The sequence below is a fragment of the Pseudochaenichthys georgianus genome, chromosome 15 (genome assembly GCF_902827115.2).
Source record: "Pseudochaenichthys georgianus chromosome 15, fPseGeo1.2, whole genome shotgun sequence".
NCBI classification, from domain to species: Eukaryota; Metazoa; Chordata; class Actinopteri; order Perciformes; family Channichthyidae; genus Pseudochaenichthys; species Pseudochaenichthys georgianus.
The window spans coordinates 36,966,108-36,978,607 of record NC_047517.1 but is presented as its reverse complement, the minus strand read 5'-3'; the positions used below and the strand labels follow the sequence as shown (position 1 = coordinate 36,978,607).

The following is a 12,500-nucleotide window of genomic DNA, read 5'->3' as shown; positions in this document are numbered from 1 at the left end:
GATACAGAACAGAGATCACATATCACATGGCAAAGAAACAAGAAACACACAGGTACAGCACTTTCCCTATTGCATTCATACATAATCTAATTGCACTTTCCCTATTGCTGTTGATTTAAGATACAGTATTAAGTGAGATTAGATGAGACAACAGTTGGAAAATGAGATACAAATATAAACAAAATAAGAAACACTGCACCGACGGAAACATGCCACAGGATCAAATCAAATCAAATTGTATTTATAGAGCACATTTAAAAACGATTTTGGTCGAGACACAGGATCGGAAAATATGAGGAATAGGAAAGTGTGATTCATGACTTAACGACATGTTATCTGATCAGATGTATAAGAGCAGCGAGCTGAACTTTATTACCATATCGTGGTCAAACCCGGACGGCCCCTCAGAAGCCAGTGTCGTGGAAACATCCATCCGATACGTATGTTTGTGAACATGGACTCAGAAGATGTTTCTCACCAGCAGCGACAGGAGGGTGATGATGGGTTCTGTGAAGCTTCAGCAGAACACAAACGGTGGCAGACGCCCAGAGTGTGAACGCCGCGAGAGACCGAAGGCAGTCGGTCTGCTGTGTGCGGCGTTTTGCTTTCTGAAAGTCGACACGCTTTGTTCATCATTTCTGAACCTGTCCAGCAGTACGAGCAAACGAGATGCGGAAATTACAAAAAGACAATTGTGCTACAATCCAATCCACTTTATTTATATAGCACTTAACAGCAGACATAACATTATAATACAATATAATATTACAATAATAGATAAAAGGCACACATAAGAATACAGATCAAAAAGCATGCAGAGCTATCGGAGATGTTATCATCCGCTCTCCTGTATTTACAACAATTTAAATAATTAGACTTAGAGTAGCTTCAGTAACAGTACCAATACAATATATTGCCCCATTGTTTAATAATCTAGGACTTACTGTATTACTATCTACTACTGTCTTATTAACTTTTTGGGTAGTTTAATATAAAACAACTTGTATTCTATAAACTGTTAACATCTTAAAATACCATTCTGATAAGAGATAATAACTTTCATTTCATTTAAATACAAATAAACTCAATGTAACAAATGTAAAAGTTGATTTCAGAATCATATGGAGATGATGCTTATTTACTGGATTAGTAAAATCTACAATATTGTAATAAAAAAGTAGAATAACACGGAAATAATTAGGGACAATACAAGTTTCTTAAAATTCTATTTAAGTACAGTACATTACATTTCAGCACCGTTCAGATATAGGCAAGGCAAGGCAAGGCAAGTTTATTTATATAGCACTTTTCAACGCAAGGCAATTCAAAGTGCTTTACAAAAAAAATGAAAGACATTAAGCATTAAAAAAGAATAGCTAATAAAATAAACATTAAGGAAAAATACATGGATAAAAGTTACAGTGCAGTCTAAAATATGAATAGTTCAATTAAACATTACAAGAAAAAGTAATTTTATATAAATGGTTAAACATGTGGTCGTAGCTTCACCAAAAGGAGTTTGATGTGCAGTGTGTGTGCATGTGTGTGTTGATTGTGTATAATAGGATATACATATTTGTATTTTTGTATTCAGGATTGTGGGAAACGGTATTTCGATCTCTCTGTCTGTTCACGCAAACTGAAAGATCGACGAGTGGTTTTGTTCCCGTTTTTACAACTTTGCTGAAGTTTCTGCAGAGTTTGAGATGCTGCAGCCGCTCTAGTGGGGCCTGTGAGGGTCCGATGAGGGGCCTGTGGGGAGGGGGGGGGGATGTGAGTAGGGGGGGGGGGATTATCTGAGTGAAGCGGCTGCTAATGACCTCTGACGGACTTTGTTTAGCAGCGAGGGGTCAGGGGCCCTGAAGCTCTGCAGAGGATTACACCCACTTAACAGGCTGATAGCTACACACACACACACACACACACACACACACACACACACACACACACACACACACACACACACACACACACACACACACACACACACACACACACACACACACACACACACACACACACACACACACACCAACGGCTGCCTGTTCACTTTTGACTCTTGTTAAAACTTGTAAATGTGGTATGTTGTAGTAATACTCTAAATCTAAGGCATTCAGAAAAGAAAACGCAGTGTTTACCATTCAACTTAAACGTATGGTGTTGATATTAAAATAACAAAAGTTAAAGAAAGGCCTTCTGAACGATGACATGTCTGATATTGTTGGATATGTTTAACCTATTTCTACATACTAACAAACCTACATTATCCTGCAGAATGAGTACTTGTGGTACTTTAACCACATGCTATGCTAATACTTTTGCACTTCTGAATTGGAGTTTTTCTGTTAAAAGTATACACTGTAGTATTACTACTTTGACTAAAGTACATATCTAAATACTTCTTCCACCTCTGGTCTTAAATATCATGTTATCATGGCTGCCTCTCTCTAAGAAACTCTACAGTGCCGTGGTATACAGTCATACGTTCACTGTGAAAGTATGTGTCCGATGTAGTTCCTAATACATCAATACACTAAAGTGAAGTCAAGGGAAAAGGCAAATCAAGCAAAACCAAAAAGAGTTGGAAACGTGAAAATCTACGTGCTGCATCTTGAACATAAAACCACAACCCTTTTAAAATGGATGTCGAGGGAGACTCTGAGTCCCACGCTGTTTCCCTTGGTCCACTGGCCCCACACTACAGTGGGGCCCCTATAGTGCTGTGTCTGAATCATATCAGGAGGAAAGTGGGCCGGTCGTGATCTGCAGAGAAATGCATGTCCGGTATGAAGAAGCTTTGATTGCGCTGCTTCATGTTCAGTGATGTCGTCGAGGGCTCGGCGTGCAGATATGAATATAAGTAGTAGAGTAGTAGTTTCAAGGCTTGTGTTGTCATGTGTGCATACTGTAGCTACAGTGTAGTTGTGACAATGAACATCTTAGGCCACAGGCTCTTGAGACTTGAATTACGATGTATGTCCTGATGCCTAATCTGCAGCGAGAGGCATGCTGGGTATGAAGAAGCGTTGGTTACTCCGCTTTAAGTTCGTCGTCGTCGTCGTCGTGGAGTGTTTGGCGTGAACATCAGTGTGACTGCTGAGCTGTGAGGTGAATAACAGGAAGCTGAGCGTGACAGAAACGAGACACCTAAGACTTTGTTGGACACACACACACACACACACACACACACACACACACACACACACGTAGTCCATGGTCACGTCCCCATCCGCCGCCAGCCTCCAATATTTATCATTTCTAAGAGGCAACACGATGTTCGGAGAGATACACGATGTGCCGTGTGACTTGGATTGACTTCCAGGGAGAGTTTCTCTGATCTGAAACCAGACACACGAGAGGCTACAGAATACACTCAATGGGCCTGACATCAAAGATAACACACGGTCACTCTCAACCAAAGAAGAACAATAGTAGTATTTAAGAGAATCAGCTTTTCACAATCACCGCTGCAGCACTGGATTCTTCACAAAGCTTCGTAAAGTCACAGAAACATCTAATTTTAACAGTAAAACGAGGCTTAATCTGTGTTTCTGCTTTTTAATCACGGTTTTATTTCCCTTTGTATTCATTTTATTGTTGTGCAAAGTAAATATTCTTATTTTTATAAACAAAAAGAAAAGGGTGCCCGAGTCCAGGTTTTTTTAAGACGTGGCATGAAATAAATTGTGACTTGGCGCAGGACTCAAAGTGGTTTTTAAACTTTATTTCCATTGTGAAACAAGAGACTGCATAAAAACAGGCAATCAAAGCAGAAAAAGGGTGAAGAGAAATGGCGTATCAGCAGGAAAATAACGACATGTTTCTCAGGGGAAATAAGTACATAATCAAATAACAAGAAAACATTTAAAAATAAATGTGATTTCTGAACCAAAAACACACTGTTCAAGGTTTCACGGTTCTTTATTTAGTCATACGAACGTAGCTACAGAGTAGTCATGCCGATGAACATCTTAGGTCACAGCCTCCTCCAACAGACCACAATAACACGGATAAACAGAAAAATATAGTGCAAGTAAGTTTCTCAATCCCTGGTGCAACAAGCATCTCAAATGTGCAGGAACATTTACTGGACTCAGAATATTAAAGGTGGGGTAGGTACATTTCAGAAACCGGCTCGAGATACACTTTTTGTTATATTCCATGCAATGCTCTTAACATCCCGATAGCAATGAATATCTGAAGTGCTTTGACAAAGAATCCATAAAAAAATGTCATCTGTAGAAGCCGTAATACTGTAAAAAGTACAACGGCCTACCTGCCTGTCAGCCTTCCATCGGGGCACACACTGATCTCGTGCCCTCATTGGTCATGTGCACGTTCGTGTGTGTTGGAGGAGGGGCTCTGTAAGGAAGTGGCAGATTTTCTCCGGTTGTGTATTTTCAAATTCTAGCGATCTCGAGCCGGTTTCTCAAACGTACCTACCCCACCTTCAAGACAGTAAAATCAGCCCAAACTTGTAGTACATGTTTTTTTTAAATCTATTTCTAGGTTATTGTTTTGTTGATTAAATTGTCACTTGTTAAAGTGTTTGTGTTTTCCCTCTGATAGAATGAGAGGAGTCCTTGTCATACCGCTGATGTGTGCGTCAGCCGTTGTTGCTCTCTGAGTTAGTTCATGAAGAATAGCGGTGTGTCAGCAGGAAAATAACGACATGTTTCTCAGACAGGTTCATACGGAAGAGGATTAGGGCCACATGAATATTTTTTTTGGGAGGATTTTAAAAAATATATTTTTTTTTTTGTTCTGGGAAAAAAGTCAGAATTCTGACTTTAATCTCAGAATTCTGACTTTTTTCTCAGAACAAAAAAACATTTATTTTTTTGGGAGAAAAAAGTCAGAATTCTGAGAAAAAAGTCAGAATTCTGACTTTTTCTCAGAATTCTGACTTTAATCTCAGAATTCTGACTTTTTTCTCAGAATTCTGACTTTTTTCTCCCAAAAAAATAAATGTTTTTTTGTTCTGAGAAAAAAGTCAGAATTCTGAGAAAAAAGTCAGAATTCTGACTTTTTTCTCAGAATTCTGACTTTAATCTCAGAATTCTGACTTTTTTCTCAGAATTCTGACTTTTTTCTCAGAACAAAAAAAATAAAAATTCTTTGGGAGAAAAAAGTCAGAAATACCGGTAACTGTAGAACCAGCTTCAGTGAGAGATTTACACATTGCAGTAGGCAATTCCGCACAAGGATGACTGGAAAATTACAGCCCTTTTGCTTTGCTTTTTTTTTTTAATTATTGGTTGATCCACAAGATGTGAAATATAGAAACGGAACAAATATCTGCCTGTAATGTGCCAGTGCAATAACAATTATTAAAGTATCCAAAAATAAAAGATAGGTTTTGTTGCACACAACAATGCCTGCAAAACAGATGTTGAGACATAATACAATTTACCTTCAGAATGTCTTTCAGTATCAAAGCAATACTTGCAATCTTAGTAAAAAGCAAACAATTGTAATCATAACTTCTCATAACTAAGATAACTGGTAGAAGACTAGTTCAGTCTGTTTATATGCACATCTGAGAGTTGTGTGTGTGTGTGTGTGTGTGTGTGTGTGTGTGTGTGTGTGTGTGTGTGTGTGTGTGTGTGTGTGTGTGTGTGTGTGTGTGTGTGTGTGTGTGTGTGTGGTGTGTGTGTGTGTGTGTGTGTGTGTGTGTGTGTGTGTGTGTGTGTGTGTGTGTGTGTGGTGTGTGTGTGTGTGTGTGTGTGTGTGTATAGGGAAAGTGTGTATGTGTATCTACTTGTGTAGAAGAACCACCCAGACCACCAATTGAAACTTTAACAAGACATTTGGAATCAAGGCAATGTGACACCTGAGGAAACATTTGATCATAAAACATTTTAAGCATTATTTTAAGATTATGTCTTAATTACTTTTTACACTAGTATAAAATATGTTCTAAATAAACAAGTATGCTTTGAACAAGGCACTTGCTTTGCAACTTTATATTCCAGTCAATGGTCAGATAAGGGGTTAGCTCCACATTCATGCTCTTACACAAGTTATTCACCTGGGTAAGTGGCATATCATTTTACAATTTACACAAAAAGTAAGAGGGAGCAAACAGTACATTGTATTTTACAACTGTCTGTTTTCATATAAGAACAATGAAGCATGCAACTGTTCTTATTTGAATCCTTAAACATCTTAGCAGTATTAAAAGGTCTTGAATTACATGAACAAATTACATTTCTGTCAAGTCAGGTTTGTGTTTGTTGTAGTTTGTGAACACACCACCAAAAAAAGTCAGAATTCAGAAGTCAGAATTCTGACAGTTACCGGTATTTCTGACTTTTTTCTCCCAACGAATTTTTTTTTTTTTGTTCTGAGAAAAAAGTCAGAATTCTGAGATTAAAGTCAGAATTCTGAGAAAAAAGTCAGAATTCTGAGATTAAAGTCAGAATTCTGAGAAAAAAGTCAGAATTCTGAGAAAAAAGTCAGAATTCTGAGAAAAAAGTCAGAATTCTGACTTTTTTCTCAGAATTCTGACTTTTTTCTCCCAAAAAAATAAATGTTTTTTTGTTCTGAGAAAAAAGTCAGAATTCTGAGATTAAAGTCAGAATTCTGACTTTTTTCCCAGAACAAAAAAAAAAAAATATTTTTTAAAATCCTCCCAAAAAAAATATTCATGTGGCCCTAATCCTCTTCCGTAGGTTCACAACCCAATAAGAAAAAACATTCAAACTATCCCTGACTTCTGAATCAAAAACACACTCTGTTCATCAATCCCTGCCGCCACAAGCATCTCACATCTGCAGAGAAATCAGCCCAAACTTGTACGTGTTTTTAAATCTATTTCCTGGATTGAATTGTCACGTGTTGAAGTTGTGCTTTCCTCCGATAGGATGATAGAAGGCTTGTTTGAGACAAGCAAGACCTGCACAGACCTGCGCAGTTGCGATCAACGTCTTGCTCGTGCGTTGCATGATGGTTAGTCATTTTGTCCGACTTGCTCTGGAGGCTCGCCCACATGAGACTTTGAAATCTCGCGGGACAAAGACGCCCGCAGCCTTGAGAGCGAGGCGAGGCGAGTTGGCGCACTTGCTCTCCACGAGCTGCGGAAGCGAAATGCTTGATGGGAAACGGCTCGCTGGTATCTCGAGCTGAGCGCTCATTGGTGGTTTTTACCACGTGCTGCTGATGAAGCTCTCCCATTGGCTGGCAAAAGTTTGTTGTTGTTTTGTGTCAGTTTTACGTCGCCACATCCATTCCCATTTTTCCTCATTGTTCCACAATGTTTATCATCATGAAATTAATATCTATATATTTTATACTATACTGCTTACCGTTTTCATACTTTATATATCTTAGCATATTCATACACACTGTTCATACTGCTCACAGGCTGATATCTAGTGTATTCATACCCCACTGTTTATTCATCATTCAATTCATTCTATATGTTATTCTGTAGATTGTGTACATTACTTTTCACTTCACTGCTTGTTGCACCTGGTTAGAAGCTACACTGCATTTCGTTGTCTCAGTACCTGTAATCTGTGCAATAACAATAAAGTTGAATCTAATCTTGAGCAGGAACAAATGTATTTACTTAGTACATATCTGACATTAACGATTAAACACATGTGTGCATTCTTTATAAATGCAAACCGAGTCAAGCCGACTGCGGAGGTGGCGGTATGCACCTTCAAGTTGTTTGCAATCCGCCAAAAAACCGAGAGAAGAAGAAGAAGAATGCGAAGAAGAAGCCGACTCGGAGCTGTCCGACTTCAGGCGAGCTTTTTGACACCTCCCCCGGCTGCGATCGGCTACTCTCGTCTACTTTCGAGGCGAGCCGCAATGTGTCTCAAACAAGCCTAAGAGGCTTCTCAATACTCAAATTTCCCCTCCTCGACTCCCCTCCTCGACTCCCCTCCTCGATACTTAGACCCGCCCACAGGAGATGCGAGCGGAGGACCGAGGAGGGGAACCGAGGAGAGAGGAGGGGAAGCAGCAGACGTTTAAAGAAATGAGAACTCCTCTCCTCTGAGCGGTCATATTAAAGCGACGTCCGTTCATTATTACGTGGCAACAGCTGCATCAGCTGTCGAGTGTTTCGTCATATTTTATAATCTCTGTTAGATCAGCTGAACATTGTTCCCCCACATATTTACTTTGAATTCATTGAGAGTGCGGTATAATGAGACAATACCAGGCTACAGATGCGGACACACAGACACACATATATTTATATAAATATAAGCAATTTAAAGTATGAGAGCACTCTCATAATAACGTAACACAATCAGAGACTGGATATATCCCCCCCCCCCCCCCCCCCTCTCTCTGGTCGCTGAAATGGGGAATTGAAATTACGGGCCAAAAGTTGTATTTGCAAGTATTAAAAGTAAGGACATCAAACCAACTGAGACCCGTCTGTCCGCCGCATCTGCGCACTGTACAACACACACCTACACACTGTACCACACGCACCTACACACTGTACCACACGCACCGACACTATAGGCCTACCACACACATGCTTGGAACAATCTTCAGCAAGAATTGAAACTGAGCATCTCATTCCTCTGCATGTCTTTAAAGCTAGGCTAAATGAAATGCTTGCTGATACAATGGGCACTTGTAAATGTCTATAACTATGTATCCTGTAAATATAATGTATAATGTCCTTATTGTTTCATGTTTCATGTGGGACCTATATGCTGCAGGTCTCCCTTGAAAAAGAGATCTATGATCTCAATGGGACCAATCTGGTTAAATAAAGGTTTGAAATGAAATGAAAACACCTACAGCTCCTAAAGCATAATCAGGCAACAGCCGTTGTGTATTTTATTGTGAAGCACTAAATGTTCTTAGAAAAATATGGACTCTTTGTAGATATCTACTAAACTAAAGCAAAGAGAGTAGGTCTGTTATACTGAGTGATATATATTTTACACACTGCTCTGCTTTCTGCACGGGCCTCACAGCTGTTCTCTCTGTAAACATCGCGTTGCAATGAGAGCAGTTTCTAAAATAATATCCAGGGGATGCATGCAGAGCTGTCATTGGCTGAGATAAGTCCGGCCGTGCGTCACGCCGCCACCGTTCCCGGAAATGCATCCGCGGAGGACCCGTGGAGGAACCATCAGTGTATCCTCGGTTATAGCTCCTCCAGAGAGCCTCCTCGACGCTCGATCCTCGGTCCTCGGTGTGCATTTAGAGAAATGAGACGTCCTTCAAAATGGCACGCTGAAATTCATTTCCGGGTCACTACCGGAGGACCGAGGAGTCGAGGAGTTGAGGAGAGGAAATTTGAGTATTGAGAAGCCTCTCTAGAGTCATGATGTGTGCGTCAGCGTCTCCGAGGCGCACTCTCTGAGCGGCTGCAGGCGTCTGATCTCTGAACGCTGCCATCGAGCAGATTACAGACGGAAATACCTGACGCGCTGGCAGACAAAAGAGAGGCGAGGACGGAGGGAGAGAGTGTGCTCAGGCTGAAGACTTTATTTCCTGTGACACTCTGAACCAATATTGTAATTTCTATTAGTTTAATCATATTCTTGGTGGTTCTTTAGTGTCGAAGTGTCCCAGGAAGGCCTTCACATCTTGAGAGAGGGTGTTTTTCAGCGGTGCGAGATGTAAGTAAAAGTACTAACACCACACTGAAAAGATACTCTGTTACAAGTAAAAGCCCTGCATTTAAAATGTTATTTAGGTAAAATAAAGTAAGTATAATCAGCAACATGTAGTTAAAGCGTTAAACGTAAAAGCACCCAATGCAAAAAAGAACTGAAATAAAATCTTCAAAATCATAAAAAATGACTCAAACAGATGCCAATCTTTAAATCTGTTAATTGACGACGAAGCTGGTCTTCTATAATAATAATAATAATAATTCCTTACATTTATTATAGCGCTTTTTCAGATGCTCAAAGCACTTTACAAACATTACACACATATATACGTACATGTACTGTGGACAATACCCACAGGAGAAAATGCAGGTGAAGTGTCTTGCCCAAGGACACGACGGCTTTACAGACGCAGCAGCGGCGGCTTTCGAACTGGTGTTCCCCAAAGCACAGCCCACTGCGCCACTCCGCCCATCTTCACACCTCGAAGTCATCAAGGCGCTTTACACGTACACGTTACACACATATCATACATGTAACGGTCATGTCCTGTGTATGGCAAGCCAATTGAGCATGTATTCCATTTCCTTGATACCAGACAGCAGCCGCCTCCACCAGTTGGCTCTTTGATTTCACTTGTTAGATATATGGACAAACTTCTGATGTTTTGGTTTTCCCTCTTTAAACTCTGGCTGAACTTTAAAGTCCGTTCAGGCTTCCTGTTGGACTTATCAGGAGGTCGGCAGGCCGTGACCTCTGACCCCGGGCTTCCTTGTTATTGCTCGTCTTTGTTTTGAAGTTGTTTGCTTCTGCTGCTGCACGGGCTGCACGATTTGGGGAAATAATCGAATTGCGATTTTTCTGACAGATATTGCGATTTGCGATATTTGTTTTTAAGCGACCCAACGGAAGTTTATTGTAAAATGCGGCCATATCTCCGGCTAGGAAGGTCGCATAATCGTGCTCCGGTATCTAGCACCCCGCAGCCCGAGCTACGAGTGAAAGAATTAAACTTACATGAAACTTCCGTTGCTTTAAAGTCGAGCTTCAGTTTCAGATTCTCCCTGTAATAGAAACACGTGATGGAGCGTCTCTAACCTGACTCAGATACTTTGTTTCACTGAACCATCTGAAGCTCCATTGGAAGCCGTTTGGAAAGGACAGGCACTTTCAGAAGCACTTGGCAGGTGATTGGATCAATCTGTCTATCACCTGCTATCATGGGCCACTTCTGATTGGTTAACAATGGCTGGTGCATGTGGAGCACAGCACTTCTGATTGGTGTGGATGACTGACACACGAGGACATTTATTTGGGTTGAACGATGAATTGAAATCGCGATGTCGATTAATCGTTCAGCCCTACACATACATGTTGATTTGGCAACCTTTTAAATGATAAAACAGCATGTTTATTTTGTTGTATGTTATTTAAGTTTAAAGAAACAGAAGAACTGCATCGTTTGAACATTTCCTGAGAGTTTGCACCCTGCATGCAACTACTTAAACTCACCGGTGCCCTTATTTTGAGAAGTACATTTTCAGAAATGGACAGCAATAATAATGTGTTCAGAGAAGCCTTCAATCATATTTTACATTTACAGAGAAGGATTGATTTTAGATGCATTGTGCTACAACTAATGAAGAAGTTAGATAATGCCTCTCAACAGTTGTAATATATCCATATATATTTTTTCTCTGTAAATACTTATTCCAAAGTGTTCCCGACTTTAAGCAGTTTATCCTCTGCGTGGTTCCTCCACAGCAGCTTAGCGCAGAGTCGCTGTTTTTAACTGAAGACTGTACATACTGTGACGTGAACTTGGTGTTGCCGTACACGTGTGTTGAAGTCGGACAGGTTGAGCAGGCGAGCTCTTGCTTTCACGGAGGACATTTGATCAAAACTAAAAGCCTTAAACAGACGCTTCACTCCACACCTGATATATTACCGTCACGCCCAACAGGAGCGAGCACAGCGGAAATATCAGAAGTCAAAATGCTAGAAAAACAAGAAGACATTAACCCACAGTGCAGACAGCGTCTTTCAACCCACACTAATGGGCTGTGTGAATACAGAAGTGCTCCTGCAGTATTTGAGGCATGGGGGCCGTGAATACCTTTCCTCAGATGTAATCCTCCTGCATGCGGGCTGTCTGTCTGTGTGTCTGTGTGTCTGTCTGTCTGTCTGTCTGTCTGTCTGTCTGTCTGTCTGTCTGTCTGTCTGTCTGTCTGTCTGTCTGTCTGTCTGTCTGTCTGTCTGTCTGTCTGTCTGTCTGTGTGTGTGTGTGTGTGTGTGTGTGTGTGTGTGGTGTGTGTGTGGTGTGTGTGTGTGTGTGTGTGTGTGGTGTGTGTGTGTGTGTGTGTGTGTGTGTGTGTGTGTGTGTGTGTGTGTGTGTGTGTGTGTGTGTGTGTGTGTGTGTGTGTGTGTGTGTGTGTGTGTGTGTGTGTGTGTGTGTGTGTGTGTGTGTGTGTGTGTCTGTCTGGACCTTTTGCTTAAGAATTGGCAAACATTTGAATAGTAAAGCCAGGATAGTGCACGTCCTGACACTAACACACAATTATTGTTGTATTGTATTACTTGGAAGTTTTGTTGTTCTTGTTTTTCAGAGCTAACGAAGTTGGAGTCCAGCCTCACGTAGATACTCTCGACAGGTTCATCTGAAAGTCTTTCTTCAGTTTCTGGATCACAGTCATGACAGCCAACAGTGAGGAGGTCAAAGGTCAGTGTGCTTGTTTTATTCATCGGTGCAGCCCAGTCTCAGGGTTTGTGACTTGGGAACAAAACCGATGTGAACGACTGAAGTCTGTCACACTTCAAAAATAAAATCAGACGCTCTGTCCGAGGCTTAAAGAATGATTTCCCTAATATACACGTATACATTTTGATATGTGAGGGAAAGCTTTA

The 12,500-nt window shown here is 40.7% G+C and overlaps 2 protein-coding genes across 2 annotated transcripts in view; one reads left to right on the top strand and one right to left on the bottom strand.

The window, feature by feature from the left end:
* Window positions 1-12,500, top strand: part of crls1 (cardiolipin synthase 1) — a 404,081-nt gene that overhangs the window by 325,483 nt on the left and 66,098 nt on the right. The gene's annotated exons all lie outside the window — the stretch shown is intronic.
* Window positions 1-12,500, bottom strand: part of LOC117459445 (forkhead box protein G1-like) — a 91,298-nt gene that overhangs the window by 77,874 nt on the left and 924 nt on the right. The window lies entirely within an intron of this gene.